Source organism: Ranitomeya variabilis, chromosome 2, assembly GCF_051348905.1.
Source record: "Ranitomeya variabilis isolate aRanVar5 chromosome 2, aRanVar5.hap1, whole genome shotgun sequence".
Taxonomy (NCBI): Eukaryota; Metazoa; Chordata; class Amphibia; order Anura; family Dendrobatidae; genus Ranitomeya; species Ranitomeya variabilis.
The window spans coordinates 835208745-835234128 of record NC_135233.1 but is presented as its reverse complement, the minus strand read 5'-3'; the positions used below and the strand labels follow the sequence as shown (position 1 = coordinate 835234128).

At 42.1% G+C, this 25384-nt stretch overlaps 1 protein-coding gene across 8 annotated transcripts in view; it reads left to right on the top strand.

Annotated features, from left to right (window-relative positions):
- Window positions 1-25384, top strand: part of DLGAP2 (DLG associated protein 2) — a 1328681-nt gene that overhangs the window by 704959 nt on the left and 598338 nt on the right. The gene's annotated exons all lie outside the window — the stretch shown is intronic.

The window sequence follows — 25384 nt, the reverse complement described above, 5'->3', positions numbered from 1 at the left end:
GGGTCCATGGTTATTGCCCCCCCCCCGGCTACAAACATCTGCCCCCAGCCACCCCAGAAAAGGCACATCTGGAAGATGCGCCTATTCTGGCACTTGGCCACTCTCTTCCCACTCCCATGTAGCGGTGGGACATGGGGTAATGAAGGGTTAATGTCACCTTGCTATTGTAAGGTGACATTAAGCCAGATTAATAATGGAGAGGCCTCAATTATGTCACCTATCCATTCTCCCCTTGAGAAAGCCATCTTTCAGTGGGCGAAACGCGCGTCGGGGGTTGCGTTTTGTGGATCCCATCCGGTGTGCCCTGCATTGGAGACTCCCATCGGTAAGTGCTGCTAGCTCACTTTTTCATCTTAAAGCCACATGGCATCTTTATGCTATCATAGGTAGCTTTGTACTCATAGCAGCATACCTTATACACTGTATATAAGCATTTGGTGATCTCCTTTGACAGCGCACACCGGGGGTTTCTCCTTCTCGTTTTTACATCCTTGGGCATTGCATGTGCTGTTAATATGTTTTTATGTTTTTTGCTACTAAGCATGTAATTTGTATGTCATTTAATAAAGTATTTTGTATCATATAAACACCTATTTGCTCCTATTTTTCTCCTTTTCTGCATGTGTTTCATGGAGTTGGTTTTTCTTTGAGGTGGGGGGTCGCCCTGCACTATTTAGTGCTCTCACCCCCTCCCTGTATCTGATATGTTGCCTGGTTTTGTTACCAGACTATAAACATTCCAGCACTTCATACTTTACACTTACGTTCTCAACTGTTGTTCAGGAGTAAGCAGTCTTCATATGATTGTTCAGTTGTTAGGGTGGGGAGCTGTATATCAGACATAGTTTGTTCAGTTGTTAGGGTGGGGAGCTGTATATCAGACATAGTTGGACTGCCAATAGTGATGGTAAACATGGTTTATTACCATGATTGTCTTCTTGAACACCTGAGGGTATATGCACACGTCAAGATTTCATGCAGAAATTTCCTGAAGAAAACCAGAAATTTTCTGCAAGAAATCCGCATTTTTTTTTGGCGTTTTTTTTCCAATTTTTTTTGCGTTTTTTTAGCATTTTGCAAGCGTAATTAACTTGCAGAATGCTAAAGTTTTCCAAGCGATCTGTAGCATCGCTTGGAAAACTGATTGACAGGTTGGTCACACTTGTCAAACAGAGTGTTTGACAAGTGTGACCAACTTTTTACTATAGATGCAGCCTACGCAGCATCAATAGTAAAAGATAGAATGTTTAAAAATAATAAAAAAAAGTAAAAAAATGGTTATACTCACCTGCAGACAGCCGATCTCCTCAGCGGCTTCCGTTCCTATAGATGGTGTGTGTGTGCAGGACCTTCGATAACGTCGCGGTCTCGTGACCGCGACGTAATCGCAGGTCCTTCACACACACCATCTATAGGAACGGAAGCGGCAGCATGCACCGATGAGAGGCGGGAAGACTCCGGGGGCCATCGAAGGTGAGTATATGACTATTTTTTATTTTAATTCTTTTTTTTTTTACCAATTATATGGTGCCCAGTCCGTGGAGGAGACTCTCCTCTCCTCCACCCTGGGTACCAACCGCACATGATCTGCTTACTTCCCGCATGGTGTGCACAGCCCCATGCGGGAAGTAAGCAGATCAATGCATTCCTAGGTGTGCGGAATCCCCGCAATTCAGCAAATTTAATGAACATGTTGCTTTTTTTTCCGCGATGCGATTTTTTCGCGGAAAAAAATGCAATATCTGCACAAAAAATGCGGAAAACACTAAAAATAATGGGAGGCATATGTAAGCGGTTTTTTTGCGTTTTTTTCGCGTTTTTTCGCTATAAAAACGTGAAAAAAACGCGAAAAATACTGAACGTGTGCACATGGCCTTATACACAAACTGAGCTAGCTATACAGATTAGGAAGCACTGACTGTGCTTCTTCCTCTGGACTCAGAATAGGAGCTGCTGGGTCCTTGAAAACTGAGTCAGCTCTGCTATGCAAGCAGGCGTATGAATGTCCCCTGTAAATGAGGTCAATATACCAACCCCAGTTACAAGGGAAATTAGCAGTAAAATTAATGTATAATATGTTAAAACGCCCCCCAGAAGAAGAGCACAATGTGTGAAATAAATGTAAACAATAAAATAAGAAAAGCAAAAATAAAATAGTAAAAAATCAAAAGAAAAAGGAAATCACAGTTTCTATCCCTACCCCATCCAGTATATAAAATAATTTATACGGAAAAAGGGCAAACGCAATCTGAAATGTATTCTTAACAGTCTTTTGCTGTAAAAAATAGACGTTTATTTCCTACTGGATGGTGGCCCGATTCTAACGCATCAGATATTCTATAATATGTATGTAGTTTATTTATGAAGATTTTAGAATAATACAATGAATACACATGATTCGGCCACGTAGTATATTGCACAGCCACGTAGTTTATTGCACAGCCATGTAGTATGTAGCACAGCCCACGTAGTATATTGCACAGCCCACATAGTATATTGCACAGCCCACATAGTATATTGCACAGCCACGTAGTAGGTAGCACAGCCGACGCAGTATATTACACAGCCATGTAGTATATTACACAGCCAACGTAGTATATTGCACAGCCACATAGTATATAGCACAGCCCACATAGTGTATAACACAGCCCACTTAGTATATTGCACAACCACGTAGTATATAACACAGCAACGTCGTTTATTGCACAGCCACGTAGTATGTAGCACAGCCCACGTAGTATGTAGCACAGCCCACGTAGTATATTGCACAGCCACATAGTATATTGCACAGCCACGTAGTATATTTCACAGCCACGTAGTATATTGCACAGCCCATGTAGTATATTGCACAGCCATGTAGTATATTGCACAGCCCATGTAGTATATAGCACAGCCCACGTAGTATATTGCACAGCCACGTAGTATATTGCACAGCCCACATAGTATATTACACAGTCACATAGTATATTACACAGCCCACATAGTATATAGCACAGCCCACGTAGTGCATAACACATCCCACGTAGTATATAACATAGCCACGTAGTATATTGCACAGCCACGTAGTATATTGCACAGCCCACGTAGTATATTGCACAGCCCATGTAGTATATTGCACAGCCCATGTAGTATATTGCACTGCCATGTAGTATATTGCACAGACCACGTAGTATATTGCACAGCCCACGTAGTATATAGCACTGCCACATAGTATATTACACAGCCACGTAGCATATTACACAGCCCACATAGTATATAGCACAGCCCACGTAGTGTATAACACAGCCCAAATAGTATATAACACAGCCACCTAGTATATTGCACAGCCACATAGTATATAACACAGCCCACGTAGTATATAGCAATGTGGGCACCATATCCCAGTTAAAAAAAAAGAATTAAAATAAAAAATAGTTATATACTCACCCTTCGGCGCGCGAGAAGCGGGAAAGGCCTGGGCTGGATTCAGGGGCCGCCGGAGGGTGAGTATATAATGATTTTTTATTATTTTTAACATTATATGTTTTACTATTGATGCTGCATAGGCAGCATCAATAGCAAAGTGTTGGTCAAACAGAGGGTTAATGGCAGCATTAACGGACTGCCTTAGGGTACCGTCACACAGTGCCATTTTGATCGCTACGACTGTACGATTCATGACGTTCTAGCGATATCCATACGATATCGCAGTGTCTGACACGCAGCAGCGATCAGGGACCCTGCTGAGAATCGTATGTCGTAGCAGATCGTATGGAACTTTCTTTCGTCGCTTGATCACCCGCTGACATCGCTGGATCGTTGTGTGTGACAGCGATCCAGCGATGTGTTCGCTTGTAACCAGGGTAAACATCGGGTAACTAAGCGCAGGGCCGCGCTTAGTAACCCGATGTTTACCATGGTTACCAGCGTAAAAGTAAAAAAAACCAAACAGTACATACTCACATTCCGGTGTCTGTCCTCCAGCGTCTCAGCTTCTCTGCACTGTGAGCGCCGGCAAGCCGGAAAGCGAGCACAGCGGTGACGCGGTGATGTCACCGCTGTGCTTTCCGGCTATGGCGCTACACAGTGGAGAGAAGCAGAACGCCGGGGGACAGACACCGGAATGTAAGTATGTACTGTTTGTTTTTTTTTACGTTTACGCTGGTAACCAGGGTAAACATCGGGTTACTAAGCGCGGCCCTGCGCTTAGTAACCCGATGTTTACCCTGGTTACCCGAGGACTTCGGCATCGCTCCAGCGCCGTGATTGCAACGTGTGACCGCAGTCTACGACGCTGGAGCGATATTCATACGATGCTACGACGTCACGAATCGTGCCGTCGTAGCGATGTAAATGGTACTGTGTGACGGTACCCATACACTGCATTATGCCGTGGTGTAAGGCAATCCGTTTAACGCTATGTGGGCGCTGACTGGTGGGGAGTATGGAGGGGCACTGACTGCAGGGGAGTAGGGAGGGGCCAATTTGCGGCCGGACTATGCCGGCCGCGACCAATCAGGGATGCGGGATTTCCGTGAAAGACAGACAAACAGACAGACAAACAGACGGAAGTGGACCTTAGACAATTATATAGATAGATTTCATTACATTTATTTTCTTTTTTCTATTACTCCCGACCTTAGCAAAAAAAGGAATATGAAAATGAAAGAAAAATGAAGCCCCATGTATTGTGAAAGAAAAAGAGGCAAAAAAACTTGAATATTTGGGCTCATTTCCACTGGCGAGGAAAACGGACGAGTGCAATCCGATAAAAAATCGGATTGCACTCGGACCAATGTTATTCAATAGGTCTTTTCATTTGTGATTTTTTTTCTCAGCCGAAATCAGACTGAGAAAAAAATCGCAGCATGCTGCGCATTGCTGCGAGTCTCGGACGAGACTCGCCAATGCAAGTCAATGGGTGCGAGAAAAAAAATGGAAGGAATACGGACCATCCGTATTCCGTCCGTTTTTTACGGATACATCACCATTCTGTGGCCTAGAACACTGTCCATGGTCCTGTAAATGACTGTCTAAAAATAGTTGCAGAGAAAAAAAACGGATTGCATACGGATGTCATACGGATGTAAAACGGATGGTGCGATTAAAAATCGCATTGCACTTGCATTACACTCGCATGACAATCGCATACGCTACATCCCTTTTTTCGGTCCAGATTACGGACCGATTTGTCTCTCGCCAGTGGAAATGAGCCCTTTGAATGAGAACATTTTTTGGAGTCATTAAAAGCAGATATACAAGAAAGCCCCAAAATGTGATCAGTTAGGAAGGGAAGAAAATGCCCTAATCCTGAACTGGTTAAAATGCAAAAATGCCTGACATGAAATTAGGAGTTAAAAGCTATAAAATAAGTGTGCCTGCTTCTGTTTCGTTCAATAGTGATTTAAGAAAGTGGCATAACATTAAAAAGGTTTGTGTCTATCTAGTCATCCAACTGTTTCATTTTTTTATTTCACCTTTATCCCTGTAGCAGTCTCAACAATGGCAGCTAGTTTTCACTGCCAACCAAGAATAAGCTTCAGTCTTAGCTGCCCTTTGCCCGTGTTATTCTTGCCATCCGTGGACTTTGACCACTAGTGTTAATATTATTTATGATGCCCTATTCACTGCTCTGTTATTTAAGCATTGTGACTGGGAAGTCATTTTCATTGTTATACATATTCTAAAGTATCTGTGTCTCAAAAGCCATTTGTATAGTAATATAAGTGAAATTATTCCTTGCACAAAGAAATCTATTTTGTATGCGATTCATTATTAGTCAAGATGCACGAGACTAAAAAATATGATATCAAGTCAAATGTAGAAAAAACAGCAACATAAAAACAATAAGTGCAGCGCCCCAGAGTCCTGGTCGTTGTGATATTACGTCTGAAGGTAATAAAGGAGTTCATCCTTCCAGGTATCACCAAACATACACCACACTTCACACTCCAATCCACCAGGGGGAGCTATGCTCCTATCTAGTAGGGCACTCCTCACAGAAGGGTAAAACTGGTGGTTTGGATAGAAAATTAGTCAGACGCTGCCTGGGTTTGACCCAGAGAGTACCTGTCAGGCAGACAGGGGGAAAGGAGGAACATCTGAGCTGCAGACAGAGGGTCCCTGTCAGGGGTGGGATCCTGAGAGGCCTAGCGAGACAGAAAGCTACGGAGCTGCGCCTGCCCCACGTGCGGCAGCATCCTAAGAAAGGACATGAAGAGAACTGTGTTGTAGAGAGTGAGAAACGAAGTCACAGCACAAGGAGAAAACACCAGGAGGAGTTCTGCCCTGTAAAGGCTGCCTCATTCTGAGGCGCGTAGCCGGTGGCCGGAACACCGAGGGAGTAATTGACTCTACGCTTTACTTCAGAGACCAGCAGGACAGTCAATTCCAAGTTGGCTGCCCGACCTAAATACCTATGAAGACACAGTGGCAAATTGTGGGGGTCGGGGCATCTCTAGGGTCCCTATAAACAAGCCTCAGGCCATCAGACAAATGGGTTTGTCCTATCCATACCATCTGGGGGACAGAGAGGAAGAAACAACACCTAGAACATCCACGAGAGTTGTGGGGACCTTCCCGAGTTGCTCAGCAGGGAGGGACTACAACACACAGGCGCTAGTAGGAAGGCTACTGAATCCACCTGGATATGGGAACTCTGGATTTGCCTTCAGACCGGCCGGACTCTGCCTACCCTGTGGTCCGTACCCTGGACTGTGGATGCTGAAGCTTCCAGTAAAAGGTAAAGAGACTGCAACCTTGTGTCCTTGTTATTCACTGCGCCTTACATCGTCCACTATCACTACCTACACTTGTGGGAAGCCCTGGGGATACACTTCACCTCTGGGAAGGTATACCATCTAGCTGCCATAACACCACCCCAGTGGACCCCTAAGCAGTGTCGGTCACCCTGACCGAATACCACAGGTGGCGTCACAAACATTATACAAACTTGTTATTTATTGAACGCCCCTCAAAGGGCCACGGATCTTGTCGGGCCACCGTGACATCCTCCCAACCGAAGGACCCGGTGCTGAGTACCCCATTTCCCTTGACGTGGGGGTGCTCCATAAGTATACAGAGCTATATACAAGGGAATCACTGGGGAGGAGTCACATCCAGCCCTGCCCTGGCTCCTCCCCAGCTCCGCCCAACAAAAATACCTAGAATCAAAATTTTTGTGCTCAACTCTATTTTGCATAAATTATTTTTAACTTGTTTGTCACGTCGGTTCTCTGGCGTAAATACTTCTATGTATCGAGACCTATACACATTCCTTGAAAACTTTATATAATCTTCAATAACTTATGGATATTTCAAGATTTTTTTACCATTTAATGCATGCTAATCCCCAAATTTTTCCTGCACGTTCAGAATCGCAGCTGCGCACAATTGTGCTGCCTCAATTCAGGTATCCGATTGTTATTGACAGACGGTGGGATATTTTTTTACAACTTCTGCGTTCTCAATGTGCAAATGCAGAGGGATTAATTTATCAAACTGGTTTTTATTGTGCCAATCTTGAATCTATGGCCCACTCACTGGCTTAAGGGGTGCCAAGATTATTAAAAGGCCAATCCCTCTTAATAAATATGGAACTTTTTTTACTTTTTGGGAAATTGAGGGCCCAATTCATTATTGCATTTGTGCTTTTCTTTTGTCTTATTTTATGTTTCTCACTTATTTCTCATTTGCGCCCAATTCTTTTATTTTGCACAATTCTTAAAGCTAATTTTCTAGGCATTTGTCTGGTTTATTTTGTTTGTTTGCTATTATGGGGCAGAGTTTTGGATTACCAAACACTTTCACCTGATTAGTGATTTGTGACTTTTCTAAAAATGTATCGCAAATGTAGTCCCCTGGAGTAATATTTATGTATGTCAGATATTTTGACTCAATTTTGTGCCATTTTGAAAAATATGTGACATTTTTCGCCAGAAAATAAGGTTAGAGACAGAAATAAAGAATCTTTACTTTGCACAAAATTCATGAACCACGTGCACTATTTTGAAGAAATTGGCACAAAAAAAGTGTCTATAAACACCACAAATAATGAATTGGGGTCTAAATCAACAAAAGGGTAAAAAGATAACAAATTTTGCACAAACTCCACAAGCAACTATAAAATTGAAGTAGAGACGATGGTCGAAGGTTCACACTTTTTTTGTGACATAATTACCTTTGATACTTATTGTTTTTTATTATTAGTAAAAACACATAAAGCTCTGCAAAAATTAAGAGACCACTGCACAGTTTTATAAAAATCAGCTTCTCTACATGTCTGGCAGCCATTCCATTCCAGTGTCAGTTGAATTCCAACCAGAGTACACCTCATTCTACTTAATGTGCTTTTGATTATGTGATCACCTGGACCAAATCTTAGTTAACGAAGGAAAGTATAAAAAAACACTGCTGTGGTGTTCACAATCCTCTTACAATAGGACAAGCTGGATGGCAAAACAAGTGCTAGTAATATCCCAAAAGTAATAGGAATGAAAAAATAACTTTTAACCATGCCAAGGGAGTTGAAAAGAAAAGTCTTGAGTGAGGAAAAGAAGGGCTCAATTCTGGCTTTACTAGCAGAGGAACACAGTGAGCGTCATGTTGCCTCCATCCTTAAAATTTCTAAGAGGGCAGTCCATTACAACAAGGTCAAGCAGCAGATATTGGGGACAACAAAGCTACAGACCGGGAGAGGGCGAAAACGACTCTCCACTGACCGGGATGACCATCATCTTTTTCGAATGTCACTCAGCAACCACAGGATGACATCAAGTGACCTACAAAATGAATGGCAAGTGGCAGCTGGGGTGAAGTGCACGGCAATAACAATTCATAACAGGCTCCTAGAGGCAGGACTCAAGTCATGTAAAGCTAGAAAAAAAGCCTTTCATCAATGAGATGCAAAAGAGAGCCAGGCTGAAGTTTGTCAAAGACTATAAGGATTGGACCATAGAGGACTGGAGTAAGGTAATGTTCTCTGATGAGTATAATTTTCAGCTTTGCCCAACACCTGGTAGTCTAATGGTTAGACGGAGACCTGGAGAGGTGTGCAAGCCACAGTGTCTTGCACCCACTGTGAAATTTGGTGGAGGATCGGTGATGATCTGGGAAAGCTTCATCAAGGCTAGAATTGGGCAGGTTAATCTTTGCGAAGGACGTATGAATCAAGCTGCATACAAGGTTATCCTTGAAAAACAGTTGATTCCTTCTGCTCAAGCAATGTTCCCCAACTCTGAGGACTGGTTTTTCCAGCAGGACGATGACCAGACCAATTTCCAGACCTGAACCCCATTGAAAACCTCTGAAATGTAATCAAGAGGAAGATGGATAGTCACAAGCCATCAAACAAAGAAGAACTGCTTACATTTTTGTACCAGGAGAGGCATAAGGTCACCTAAAAGCAGTGTGAAAGACTGGTGGAAAGCATGCCAAGACGCATGAAAGTTGTGATTAAAAATCATGGTTATTCCACAAAATATTGATTTCTAAACTCTTCCTGAGTTAAAACATTAGTATTGTTGTTTCTAAATGATTATGAACTTTTTTTTGCATTATTTGAGGTCTGCAAGCAATGCTTTTTTTGTTATTTTGACCATTTCTCATTTTCAGAAAACAAATACATTTATTGCATGGAACTTCGGAGACATGTTGTCAGTAGTTTATAGAATAAGAGAACAATTTACATTTTACTCAAAAATATAAATATATATATACACACCGTATTTTTCGGACTATAAGACACACCGTACTATAAGGCGCACCCAGGTTTTAGAGGTGGAGAATAGGGGAAAAAATATTTGAAGCAAAAAAATGTGTTAAAATATTTAATAACATACTATTATATGTGGTGTTATTATATAATGTGGTAAAATATTTAATAACATACTATTATATGTGGTGTTATTATATATAATAGTATGTTATTATTTTGGAAGCTGCGGGACCAGTGTGGTGGCTGTGAAGTACTATATGAAGATGCTGGAGGGTGAGTATAAGAATGGGGGCACAGGGCTTATATTGAAAGCACCACTCCAGCACTGCGAGTGCTGCTTTAAAATCCCATGGGAGAACTATAACTCCCAGCATGTCCTGCAGATCCTATGACATGCTGGGAGTTATAGTTCACTAAAGGAGTGGCAGAGTGCTTTATTGTGTTTTGTAAAGAATAACCTCTTGATTGTGGCATCCAGCCACTGTGGTGAGGTAAAAGTATCCCATGACTGCACACAGAGCCCTCCCTCTTGTTGCCTTTCCACAGCACAGGTAATGGAAGCCAGCAGATTCTAGTGTTGGAGTCTGAAGGACCTGTGATGATGTCAAGAAGAGGGAGGGCTCTGTGCTGCCATGTGATGCTCCAGCCCGCCCACTTCTGACATCACAGGTCCTCCTTGTGCACACTGCACAGCACTCAGCTCCAGCCCAGGAAGGTAGGCAGCGATCTCCTCTCCCCCGGACCCTGCTGCTGCCTCCTCCTCCCCCGGACACACGGATCTCCCCAGCTGCTGCAGGAATCAGCGCTGGGGAATCCATGTGTGTCACTGCTTAAGTGCAGTATTCCTTTGCTGCTCCCGCCTCACAGCTCAGCTGAAAGGTGGGCGGGGAGTAGCTAATGAATATTCACTGCACTTAATCATCGGGACCACATGGTTTCCCCAGCTCTGATTCCTGGCAGTGGGGACATTTTTCTGCCTCCTGAAGTGGGATAACAATGCGATCCCACTCGCTGCTGCCCCCCTCCCCACATGCTACATCCCTACCATAAGACGCACCCAGACTTTCCTCCCAAATTTGGAGGAAAAAAGTGCGTCTTATGGTCAGAAAAATACGGTATATGTAAAGATGAAAAATAATACAAACTGAAAATTTTGCAGTGGTCTCTTAATTTATGTCAGAGCTGTATATTGGTTGTAGGACACTAAACATACAGAGCTGTTAGTGGTTTGAAGTAATTCCTTAGCAAAGTAATGGCATGGCAGTCTTAGGTCAGGTGCAGACGATCGTGCATTCTATCAACCGAGAGCATCAGTCTGATTATGCTAATCACCCTCTGATCATAGTTTGATCATTGTGTGATCCAATTATCTTGAATGTGGAGAAGATGTATAAAAAACATTTCTCCATCGTCTTCGTTGTCTCAGTCCATGAAAACAAGACTGCTCTCACATGTCATCCTTAGTGCAGTGTGATGGTTTCCACGTACTCATTGACTTGAATGGTCGAATGTCAGACCAAACTATGGCATGTATCGAGCTAGTCCGGGGAAGAAATCTTACATGTGCACGGCCCCATAGCATAACATTGGTCCGAGTGCAAGCCGATGTTTTATCGGATCGCACTCGGACCAAAAATATGCTCCCCTTAGAATGAAATTATGGTCATGTGATCTTGGCCTGAGTGCTGTCAACAGAAAAATTTACAGCACTAGGACCAACCTTATTCAAAGGGCTGTTCAGAAGAGCATTTTTATTATTTATGAACTCAATATGCACATGAAAATTGAAGGATGTACTGTAGATGACAATCAAGATGGAAAAAGTTATGAAATTATTCTTCTTGATTTTTTTTTTATTTTATGTAAAAAAAAACTGGCATTTTTAACTATGGTTTGTAGCCTATTTTGTATATCCACTGCAGCTGTATGAGCGCTTGTTTTTTTAGGAGCAAGTTGTGGTTTTGAATGATACCATCCTGTTACCATTTTTCTCCCTCTCCTACTCTTTCTCCTTTCTATTGTAACACTGAGAAAAGTATAGCCAGAAGCAATTTAGTGTCAGATCTATGTCAGTGATCCAAGGGGTAACGCTTCTATTTGTGGAGAGTGACCCCTTAGATCCAAGTCTTAAACCTCTGACTTAGCCTGATCAGATCTCATACATCGCACTGACGAGGTGCAATACTCTGAAACACCGTGGCTGCAAATTGAGATTCTGGTTTGGCTTTTATCCTAAGTGATGTGGCAAGGCTCATTAAAGAGTTGATACTGACTTTAGGATCGATACTTCAAATAGATGGCGCTAGAGTTTAAGACCGCTTCCTCTCTGAAGAGGCAACTTGCGGATCTATGTCAAAAACAGCAGGACAATCAGCTATGTGAAGTAGTAGCAAATTGTAGCATTATAGTCAATGATCAGCACCTTATGTAGGTAATTACAGAGGTTCCAGTGAAGAAAGTAGACTCGAAATTAAATCGTCACCCTGCGTCAGGCGCAACAGGCCTGACAGGCACAGCTCGCACATTTTCGTTTCCCCCTCCTCTCCAAAGTGGCAGGGTTTTCTTCCCCTCCAAGTACCTTCTTATCTTTAGGTTCCGGTTGAAACCCCACCCACTTAGTTTTAGCCCTCCCCATTCAGTCCTTGGGGAAAGCAGGTGTGACTTCCGTGGCCTCTCTGTCTCATTGCGCCTGAAGGTTCTCACTTTTGAATATTCATATTTTCTTTTTTTTCATCACAATTGTTTACTTAGAAATGGCCTTTCAGGCACATTGCGCCTGAACACATAATAATAATCTGTGATATGATAATATAATCTAGCAACTTTACTTTTCTCTTTGCCTATGTGTTTCTTCTGCTGAAATTTTGACATATGAGTGAATATGACTCCAATAGCATCTAAGCTCCTTACAATTATGTTTTTTTCCTAATTTTAATCCTTAGTAATAGTTATGCCCTGAAAATGGGAGGCTATTTGGTGGTAGTTGTCACATTTGGGTACTTTTTAAATTATGTTTATGGATATTACATTTTTTCGGCATCTGTGTAGTCTTTTTTAATACATCCCTATGAAGGTCACTGATTACTTTTAGAGCCCAGAAATTGAGAAAATTAGATATTATAGACAGTTATCTAATGTGTGCCTGCCAGGCGCTCTGCGCCTCATCCTGGGAGTGACAGAGATGCGCCTGACCCAGGGTTAAAGATTGTAGCACACTCCCAATCTTAAATTAAAACTATTTAAAAAGTTGGTAAATTTTGTATTTGGGAAGAAATTTGAGAATGCAAATGTGTCTATAGGCTTTCAAGTTTTTTCCCTGATTTCCTTATCAATTAAAATAAAGTGAGCACTTGTTTTTTGTGTTATTTTTGGTGACATCGGTATTACATATCTACAGTACATATATACATATCAAGTATGGGATAGAAGGGTATAGATTAATAGATCAGAGATATAGTAGATTTAAATATGGAGAGAATGTAACTGCGTTCTTAAAATGTGTCAGAAATCCTTAAGTCACAAAGCTAATGACTTACTGCCATTATAGTCTGCAGACTGGACAGTACTGCAGCCGTTCTGGGTTCTAATACATAATTCGGTTCTAGAGATACATGGTTCCATGGTGTACAATTTACTTTGAGATGCATTGTCAACCCATTCAATCAAGTGGTGTGTAATATAATTATATTTTCTGATAATGGTTTTATACATCTATCCAACTTCACTTTTATTGCTCTCTGGAGATACCTAACCCTGAGACTTCAGACTGTGTCTAAAGAGGATTATGGGGACTGTGCACTTATTGGATTTATCTATATTTTGTAAAGCTTCATGAAGCTTCCCTAAGTATTCCTTAATGCTTTACAAAGCTTCGTGAGTGTTTAATTTGGAGCCTTCTGCTTTTCCCAGACCCACACTTTCCATCTGTTTCTATTTCTGCTACCACTTTTGCCATCAAGCTAAATGAGACATAAATTCTGTTAACAGATATTCTTCAATGTGAATGAGAGGGCTCTGTCTAAAGACTTTAAAGTGAAATATTTGAGCTGAAGCAACTTTTCTAATAGATCAATCTCAAATCTTTTATGTAATGGTTATCACAATGTAGCATGCAGTTATTACCTGGAAGTAAGTAGGCGTGCCCAGCCTGGCAGGGAAGAAAGAAGACGTATTGGCGATTAACCAATAGGTGATGAGGGGGCGTGGTTAACGGCATGGCTAGAGGCGAGTGGTATAAGTCAGCTGACAAGGTTGCAGAGGTGTAACCATAGTCCAGAGCCAGTGCTGAATGTACCCGCTGCTGTAGGTGAAGTCAGCTGGTAAATAATGAGTGGCAGAAAATGACCAAAAACAATAAAAAAATCAATTTGAACATGGTGGCGCCATCTTGCTGGAGAAGAAAAAACAATTCCTCCTCCAAGATGAGCGCTGACCGCCTGCGCAATAGTAGATTTCGGATCTCTATAAACACTAATAGCTGCTTCTGCGCAGGCGCCATTTTCAAGAAGATTTTTTTTTTACACTTGCTCTACAACATCAAGAATTCTTATTAACTGGACACTAAACATGCGATTATGCTGCAGCGCAGGTGCCACAGCTGGAACCTGCCTGCAGAAGGTTTTTTGTTTTTTTCTTCAGTATGTACAGATATTCATTATGCAAACTAGGGGCAGGTCAGTGAGGGATCAGTGACCTGTTAGAAGCCATACACATGAATACCTAATCAGAGCACCACATGAAGACCTCCCTCCAGCCCCGCATCGGGGCACAAGCATATCATTAACACAAAACGTAAAATAAAGATTAAACAACAGCCACAAGACAGATTTCATCACTCAGGTATCATTTTATTCAGTATAACAGCGCCGACCTGACACTGTCTGTAGGTTACTGTGCACAATCCTGCTGATAAGTTCCCTTTAAATAAGTGGCCATACTACTACATGGATGACTATGGGCTGTGCGTTATGCTACATGGATGACTATGGGATATGCATTATGCTACATGGATGACTATGGGCTGTGCGTTATGCTACATGGATGACTATGGGCTGTGCGTTATGCTACATGGATGACTATGGAGGGTGCATTATGACTTCTATGTATGCCCCTGGTGAATGTAATGGTTCTTTTTTTATATACATTAAAGAACAGTGGCACAACGGGGGACATATACTAGGATGAGGGACATATATATCAGGATGGAGGATATATATATATATATATATATATATATATATATAATATATATATATATATATATATATACAGTTGTGCTCAAAAGTTTACATACCCCACCAGAACTTTTGCTTTCTTGGCCTTTTCTCAGTGAATATGAATGATAACACCAAAACTTTTTCTCCACTCATGGTTAGTGGTTGGCTGAAGCCATTTATTGTCAGCGTTAAAATCAGAATGGGGGCCTCAAATCCAAATATTGCATTGGGGCCAAACACACTCCAATTACGCCACTGAAAACATGTTTTTTACAGACGTGTGAAGGAGGCCTTACTTTTAGTCTGGCTGAACCTACTGCTTACTTCTTGTGATTTATAACAAATTAAGCACTTGCACAGGGTGGTGTAATGATCTAATTTGATTTATTTTAACGGACGTATGTCACCTCCAAAAAGCAAGTAGTTAAACCATTTACTCAAGCCTGTATTGGACTCAGATCCTATCAATTGAACCTGTTGTATAAATTGTAGTGGTTTAGTTGCTGGAAGAATTAATGATTTACTTTTGTATACAAATGATAAGCTTGTGGTGCACCTTTGCCATAGCCAAGGGCTCCGTGTGCCAAAACACCCTCTCAATTTGTATACTAATCACTTGGTTAAATCTTCATTGACAATGCTTCCTGAGCTTAATTTGTGCCTCTGCACTGAAGCCCCCTTACTTGCATACAAAATAAATCTTTTTTTTTTTCTGACAACTTCACAACTAAAATCTATAATATACGTGCTAAGTTCCTTACAAATCAGTATAAGTGGTATAATTAGCTTTTTGGGGTTGACAGACTCCCTTTAAACTCTGCATATTTGGAATTTAAAGGCATATCAATGTACAGAATCTATTTCACCCTAAAAAAGTAATTAGCCATGAAACAATGTGAGTACCAGATTACTAACAATGCCACTTTATTTATGGCATTTACCGTACTTTAGCATTCCCATTACATCCTCAATGCCAATATTATTCATTAGAAAATATACAGTATATATCTTGTTAATGGACTTCAGGAAAGTAATATAAAATCAACTCTGTATAATGAAGTCACAGTAGAGTAGAGAAGGTAAGAAAAGCATAAAAATAGTGCATTTTTCTACTCTTTTTGCTGCTGACATCACCATTATGTTTGTCCTGGGGTGTTAACTGTTAATGATAACTATTGTTTAACTAAAGCACATACATTTCAAGAAATGCTTACTTTACATCAGAGGTCTACAATCTTATTTAGTTTGAGAACCATGTTTAAATTAAAGGGAACCTGTCACCCCGTTTTTTCAGTATGAGATAAAAATACCGTTAAATAGGGCCTGAGCTGTGCTTTACAATAGTGTATTTTTTGTCCCCTGATTCCCCACCTATGCTGCTGAAATACAAAAGTCGCCGTTTTCGCCTGTCAATCACGCTGGTCTGGTCAAAATGGCGTGGTGAAATGGCTGCTTCTCCCCCACCTCTTGCTTATCTTCCCGGCGTTGGCGTAGTGGTTCTCGCATGCGCAACAGCTGAAAAAGAGCGCGATCTGTGCTATTCCCCTGGTTATCGGTGGCGGCGGCCATCTTCCTGAGGCCGCGCGTGCGCAGATGGAGTGCTCTGCTTCCCGGGGCTTCAGGAAAATGGCCGCCGCGATCTTCATCTGCGCACGCGCGGCATCCCGTGACCATTTTCCTAAAGCCCTAAATAAATAAATAAAGCCCCGGGAAGCAGAGCTTTTTTGGCCGTTGCGCATGCGAGAACCACTACGCCAACGCTGGGAAGATAAGCAAGAGGTGGGGGAGAAACAGCCATTTCACCACGCCCTTTTGACCAGACCAGCGTGATTGACAGGCGAAAACGGCGACTTTTGTAAGGTATTTCGGCAGCATAGGTGGGGAATCAGGGGACAAAAAATACATACATTATTGTAAAGCACAGCTCAGGCCCTATTTAACGGTATATTTATCTCATACTGAAAAAACGGGGTGACAGGTTCCCTTTAATGGTGCTATACAGTCACATGAAGTATTGCAGAGATATCAACTATGTTCCATAAATAATGTACATACATCTTAAATCACTGAAATTAATAATTTATAGACTTAAAAGAAAAACAAATTTAATAAAGAGAAAAGTCATGAAGGTTTTATATTGTGTTGATTCAAAATCATGAGCCAAGTGACAGTGATATGCACTTAGCCTGGGGTCAGCCACCATCAATATGGTTTTGACCCGCTGCTAACCATTAGCAATATCGCTCTAACTCACTGCTAACAACCAGCATTATTGTACTGACCCACTGCTAACCACCAGTGATTTGGTACTGACCCACTGCTAACCGCCAGTGTTGTGGTTCTGACCCACTGCTAACCATGAGTGATGTGGTCCTGACTCACTGATAACCATGAGTGATGTGGTTTTGACCCACTGCTAACCACCAGTGATGTGGTTCTGACCCACTGCTAACCACCAGTGATGTGATTCTGACCCACTGCTACCCACCAGTGATGTGGTTCTGACCCACTGCTTACCACCAGTGATGTGGTTCTGACCCACTGCTAACCTCCAGTGATGTAGTTCTGACCCACTGCTAACCAACAGTGATGTGGTTCTGACCCACTGCTAACCACCAGTGATGTGATTCTGACCCACTGCTACCCACCAGTGATGTGGTTCTGACCCACTGCTAACCACCAGTGATGTGGTACTGACCCACTGCTAACCGCCAGTGTTGTGGTTCTGACCCACTGCTAACCATGAGTGATGTGGTCCTGACTCACTGATAACCATGAGTGATGTGGTTTTGACCCACTGCTAACCACCAGTGATGTGGTTCTGACCCACTGCTAACCACCAGTGATGTGATTCTGACCCACTGCTACCCACCAGTGATGTGGTTCTGACCCACTGCTTACCACCAGTGATGTGGTTCTGACCCACTGCTAACCTCCAGTGATGTAGTTCTGACCCACTGCTAACCAACAGTGATGTAGTTCTGACCCACTGCTAACCACCAGTGATGTGGTTCTGACCCACTGCTAACCACCAGTGATGTGGTATTGACCCACTGCTAACCACCAGTGATGTGGTTCTGACCCACTGCTTACCCCCAGTGATGTGGTTGTGACCCACTGCTAACCACCAGTGATGTGGTTCTGACCCACTGCTAACCACCAGTGCTGTAGTTCTGACCCACTGCTTACCACCAGTGGTGTGGTTCTGACCCACTGCTAACCACCAGTGGTGTGGTTCTGACCAACTCCTAAGCACGAGTGCAAAAGGTCTCAGCAGTGTGCTTTGCAGACTTCTTCCTGGGCCATCTGACTCTAGGACCCAGTGGCAGCCTTCCCCGGCTTTAGTTCACACACCTGGACCAGGGTGTTTACTTACAACTTCCAGCTGGCTGCTGGAAAGGTGCAGGTGATATTTATATTTCCAGTTCCCTGTTGCAACTTGGAGTTATAACAGTCAGCTATTTTCCTCTGGTGTTTGTAGGACGTCCGTTTTTCTTTCTGAGTCTATACTCAAGCTAATTGTTCCCCCTTCTTTGTGTATCCTATCTGTATTTAGTGGTAGTGGGGATTGATTAGCACTCATCCTGTCATTCCCGATGCAGGGCTTATCGCCAGGGTCAAGCAGGCATTAGGTATCCTGCTCAACGATAGGTGAAGAACCTATATAGGGACAATAGGGCAGACAGGGTGACGTTAGATCTATCTTGGGGTCTCCACTCCCCCCTCCCCTAGTGTTTGGTTCCCTTTCCCGTGTCCCTTTGCGTTGCACTTAGCCTTTCCTACACGTTGCGTAACAGCTTCTGACCCACTGCTAACCATGAGTGATGTGGTTCTGACCCACTGCTAACAACAAGTGATGTGTTTCTGACTCACTGTTAACCACCAGTGATGTGGTTCTGACCCACTACCAGCTACCAGTGTTTTGGTTTGTTTCATCACTGATACACAAAACATCTATGGCTCCAGGTGCCACCAGGTCAAAAGTGGCCAGTTTTTGCTCTCATTTTATTCTTGCTACTTCTCTCAGTATTTAGTTTATTCATTTTTTTTAAATCCTCCATGTTTTCATAGATATGGGGATTTTAATTTTTTAGTGCTATCTTTTATGGTCTTTACGAAGGGGTCATTGTTATCAGGATTCTCTTGGAGCATGATTTTATTGTGCTGTGCATAATTATCATATGAGCCATGCCCTCTATATAAAGACCATAAAATTGGCACGTAATAAAAGTAAATAAATGCAATAAAAATGCAAAAAAATGGAGTACTAAGGACAGCAGTACTAAAATATAAGAAAAACTGGTCACTTTAGGTCACTGGTGACAGGTCTTCTTGGAAGGATGGATGTGGTTGGGTTGGCCAGCCTATGTTTTGTAAACAGTGCTGTTGATACTAGCATTTGGTTTCATACACGTTTGAGATGAACACACAAATAGTTTTACCTTTGATCTGTTGCTGCTGTCCAACATTTTACAAATACTGAATAACCACTGGCTCACCAGTAAGTTAGAATAATGAGAGTAGATTTACAGGGCAGTAAGGAAAGATCAAAACTACTCTCCAAAGAACTGAACAACCATCATGGTCTGAGGAAGATGAGCATTAATAATGGGGAAGCCTGGAGATGTCATTTAATTTATCTGAAAACCCAGATGGAATTACACATTTAGAAAGATTTTTTGTACATGTTTAATAAAAATGGATATGTGTGTTAGAAATGAGAGCTAACACCTATTACTTGTAAACCAAAACCATTAATAATGATTAAAGGGGTTGTGTGGCCTTTTGCTAAAGTCTGCAGTCACTCTGTGACTACAGATTTCTAAATCCTCACAGTGTGCGCACCTCACCCTGTCAGGAATCTCCAGTGTCTGCGGCGAGACCAGGTGGTCATATGACCACAAGTATACAGTTTGCATAATTCCTGCCGCATTTCGTCCAAGTGTGCATGGCCTTGCTCAATATAAACGAAATGCGCGGTGTCACGCATGTCTGGTCGGAATTTGGCCACAAGTATGCAAATTTCATGCTTGTGTTGGTATTACTGCCCGGTCTCACTACTGACACTGATGAAGCCTGATATTGTGCGTTGCACAAGCTGAGAAGATTCAGAATTCTGCACTCACATAGACTTCTATCCAAGATCTTATTTTCAAATTGTTACCCTAACAGGAATCCAAGAAGTATCGTTTCTCCTTGCGGAGAGTGACATGATAAGCATGTCGAGGTGAGGAGACTTAAAGCCGCAATGCTCCTCTGGGAAATATGCAAATTGTCTCTTCAGAGAGGAAGAGGACTTGAACTCTAGTGCCAGCTATTGGAAGTAGCAATCCTAACAGTCAATGTCAACCCTTTAACCCTCCGTCAGGGGCAATATGTTTCATAACGAGTTTAGGGGCATTGCGCCTGTCCGACAGAGGCTAGAAAATTGGCTATATTTTCCTTTTTTAAAAATTTCAATGCTCTACAAGTGATCAGTTACCTTAATAGGAATGTAATAAATGAGAATACATATAATCAGGTGTAAAAAAAAATGTTTAATAACCAGAAAAGTAATATGTTTCTATGTCTTGAGCATCCTCCTCACTCTCTCCATCTTGACCTGTATCATACACATCTGGACATTCTTCCACATCATCTTCTGAAGCAATGTCACTTTCTTCCCCTAAATCTTCTAGCTGTAAGGGGTCTGTCTCATCATCAATCAGTATATTTTGCACTTGCTCAACATGAAGGGCATTGGACAAGTCAAATATTCTCCTCGCCATTTCAGAAGAAAAGCTGAAGCAAGAGAGAGAATATGTGTTAGGGCACAATGTGCCTGAGAAGCACAATCTTATTTCTAACAAAACCTTCTATGACAAATCCACAAATTTAGCACTAGCTAATCATAAAACAAGCTAAAAAAACAATTGGGATGAATAAAAACAGCAAATTCTAAACGTCAAATGTGTGACGCGTTCAGGGGCAATGAGCCTGAGAAGCCAAAACACTGATATCTGATCTCCTGCAGTTCTGCAGCACAAGAGGCTTCTCAGGTTTCACACAGCCTTTAAAGTTAGGAAGGTACTGGGAGGAGGGTGTTTCCCAGACAAACCACTGATAATAGAGAAATGAAACTAAGGGCCCCTTCACACTGTGCAATCAAAGTCTGAACGAGCGTTCGATTTGTGACGTTTATCCGTCCTCGTTCCGAGGTTGCAAAGTGTGACATGGCGTTACGATTTGCGACGCAGCCCAGCATCGTACGATGTGAAAGAAAGAGCAGAACTTTCTTTCGTCGTAAATGTCCCGCTGTGGCGGTCGAAATCGTAGTATGTGACGGCGGTCATACGAGCTCGTAATGCGACTACGTGGGTTGGGCTTCCGCATACCTGTCTCCTGATTGGGCGTGACGTTTTAGCACGCCCATGCTGGTAATACGTCACGCTCGGAGTCGTAGGACTATGGCGGTGTGAAGGGTAGCGTACGATTGCGACGCGTGACGTTCACATCGCAACTACGTCAGAAAAAGCGTTAACATCGTAGAGTGTGACCGCTGGCTACGAGCTCGTACTGCGATGTCGAATATGACGCAAATGCGTCGTAATCGTAGCAGAATCGACCAGTGTGAAGGTACCCTAAGTGAGCTGCGCCTGTCAGATCAGTTGCCCCTGATGGAGGGTTAACGAGCCTTGTCACATGACTTAGGATAATAGCCAAACCAGAATCTCAATTTGCAGACACTGTGTTTCAGAGTACTGCCCCTCGTCAGTGCAAAGTGGAGATCTGGTTTGGCTGATTGAGAGGCGTCTGACTGGGATCCAAGAAGTATCGTTTCTCCTTGTGGAGAGTGACATGATAAGCATGTCGAGGTGAGGAGACTTAAAGGTGGCACTAGAGTTCTAGTCCTCTTCCTCTCTGAAGAGACAATTTGCATGTTTCCCAGAGGAGCATTGCGGCTTTAAGTCTCCTCACCTCGACATGCTTATCATGTCACTCTCCGCAAGGAGAAACGATACTTCTTGGATCCCGGTCAGACGCCTCTCAATCAGCCAAACCAGATCTCCACTTTGCACTGACGAGGGGCAGTACTCTGAAACACAGTGTCTGCAAATTGAGATTCTGGTTTGGCTATTATCCTAAGTCATGTGACAAGGCTCGTTAAAGGGTTGACATTGACTGTTAGGATTGCTACTTCCAATAGGTGGCACTAGAGTTCTAGTCCTCTTCCTCTCTGAAGAGACAATTTGCATACCATAACATGACAACATTATATTTCCAATGTTCCCAATAAGTCATGGTTAAGAATTTACATAATCAACACTAAAATGTATCTAGATTCTTAACATATTCAGATGAATGATTTAACTCCCCCATCTTTTTGTGAAGTTATTACATTGTGTCAGCAGCATCATTTGTCTTTGAATCAAATATGTGTCTATGACAGACAGACTGAGCACCTGGAAGAAAGCAATACATTATTTTAAGAAAAATCATTTTGGGCTTGAATGTTTAGTGGTCTTCTGGAATTTTTTCTCCATTATAAACTCACTTGAAAAGGTTGTCTCAGTATAATGGCAGTGTATTGCTAGGATATACCATCAATGTCTAATTAAAAGGATCTGACCTTTGAAACATCATTATTTGCCAGAATGGAAAGTATGAAGGGAATGAAGGGTCACCAATGCTAGGAAAATCTTACCCTACTTCATCTCCATTCGACTCCAGTTTGTTGTTTCCAGAAGTTCCATGGTTTGACATTTCCCTTATACTATATGGGTGTGGGAATGGGTGCCTCACTGTTCAGATCTCCAATAATTGGAAATTAATTCTGTACATTTGCATAGCAGCTACTGTAATATAATGCCGACTCTCTCATGTAACAGTCCTTGGCTAACTCAGATCCTTGCCATTCAACTTTTTGGATAACTTGGTCAATAGTTTCTGCAACACTCTAGTGATTTTACAGAGAGAGAATGCTCTCTGGGAAAAGTAAAATGGCACACTCACAACACTGTCTGATGTAGGATTTTACCTGCCAAACAAACTAGGTTTTCTTTGTTGGATTTCTTGTTTCTTTAGGCTCCAAATGTTTTCTATTGGTGTGAGGTCTGGACTGCCGGCACGCCAATTCATCACCCATTATCTTCGGCAAAGTGATGCTGTTAATGATGCAGTATATGGTTAGCATTGTCTTGCTGAAATATACTACACATTTAGGTTTCAGTCTTCATTTTTAAAATGAATAAAAGTCACAATTTGTCCACAATTTAGAGGTAACTTGTGCCAAAAAACACTGTAACCCTGCAGCTGTGGGGTTAATCTACAGGTTAAAAGTATTCTAAAGCTGTGCGACCGTCGCAAATAAATCCTGGCTACTGGGAGGAAATTACCTTTATTCCTCCCATCAGCCTCCTGCTTTTAGTCATAGAGGGCCACTATGGCTTCATTCATCGCTCAGTACATGGTGAGCGGCAGCTGTAACCACGCCAGCTCTGTACTGATGCAATGCATTGGCGTGCAACATTTGACACATTGATACCCTGTTATTTTATAAAATTGTGAAGCGAACCAACTAACATGCGTAATAAACTGCGCCGGTGTATTTTGCTCCAAACAGATTATTAAGGTGTGACATTTGATATATAAGGAGTGGTGAAATTGACGTGAGTACACATAATATTTGGCATGAATTACACCCTTTATTTTTATAAATATAGCCCACGGTATCCGAGTTTGATCATCATAGACTTTATACTGTAATACCTTGTCTCATGTTGCTTCACTCTATTGTAGTTGAAGTGTGTTGTCATTTGGAACAAAATATAATCTCAAAATGAAAAAGAACAATCTAATTACTGTATGCGATTGTACTTCAGCTTAAAAATACAATATAGAGTGTGACATTTTCTTAGTGTTTAACCCTGAGAAACATTTGCATTTAAAAAAACATGAAAGTATAAAATTGGTTCCTATAATATATAATAGAAATTAATACATCAATCCTGTGCATTTTCAAAAACCAAAATGTTATTTTGATGTATAAATAAGCCTCTGATGTAGACATGAACAGTGCCTTAAAGGCATCCTGTCAGCAGGATTGTGCATAGTAACCTACACACAGTGTCAGGTCGGCCCCGTTATACTGATTACAATGATACCTTGGTTGATAAAATCCGTCTTGTGGTTGTTGTTTAATCTTTATCTTCAGTTTTGTGTTAATGATATGCTCATGCTCCAGGGCGGCCTGTGGGGGTCTTCATGTGGTGCTCTGATTATCTATTCATCTGTATGGTTTCTGACAGGTCACAAATCCCTCCAGGACCTGCCCCCTCATTTACATAATGAATATTATATATAGCTTGGAGAAAAAACCCTTCTGCAGGCGGGCACCGGCGGTGGTGCCTGCGCTGCAGCCTGATCGTATATGTAATGTGCATATAGTTATTTTGTTTCATCCTATCCTTATATTCATAAAAAATAAGTTTGAAAATGGCGCCAGCCGCACCAGCGCAGTATCAGCTATCAATGATCTGATAGCTGCTACTGCGCAGGTGCCAGTGGCGCCATTTTTCTAGAGAAAAAAAAAATCCTCCTTCAAGATGGTGCCGTCGGCGCCTGCGCCATCTTGGAGGATGATTTTTTTTCTCTAGTAAGCAGGCGCTAGCGCATTAGCAGCTATCGGATCAGCGATAGCTGCTACTGCACAGGCATGGCCGGCGCCATTTTGAAACTGATTTTTTTTAATGAATATAAGGATAAGATCAAACAAAAGAATTATATGCACATTACATATACGATCAGGCTGCAGCGCAGGTGCCACCGCCAGAGCCTGCCTGCAGAAGTTTTTATTTTCCAAGCTATATATAATATTAATTATGTAAATTAGGGGGCAGGTCACTGAGGGATCAGTGACCTGTCAGAAGCCATACAGATGAATAGCTAATCAGAGCACTACATGACAATCCCCCTCTCACAGGCCACCCCGGAGCACATCATTAACTCAAAACTGAAAATAAAGATTAAACAACCATAAGACGGATTTCATCAACCCAGGTATCATTGTAATCAGTACAGTGGCGCCGACCTGACACTGTGTTTAGGTTACTTCACACATTCTTGCTGACAGGTTCCCTTTAATTCCTATCATAAACCTTTGGAAAGCTGTTGACCAGCAGCTAACTCGCCCCATCTTTCTGTTACACAGAAACACTTGCTCTGCCGTTAGCTCCTGTGTTTTCTATAGAACAGCTGCCAGAGTTTGTTGGCGGTGGCTTATGTCTAGAGGACAAAAGGATTGGCAGTAGGAAATTGGACATGCTGGAGCCTTAACTCCTGTGACAATAATCTGCAGTGGGAGCCCATAAACATTAGGCTGTTTGCTGAACGCATATATATTGGTTGATACAGCCATCTTTAGTCTAATGTGTCTTAACTCTATCACTTTAATCTCTAATAACCTGTCTGTTCCTTCCTCCACATTAATATATAA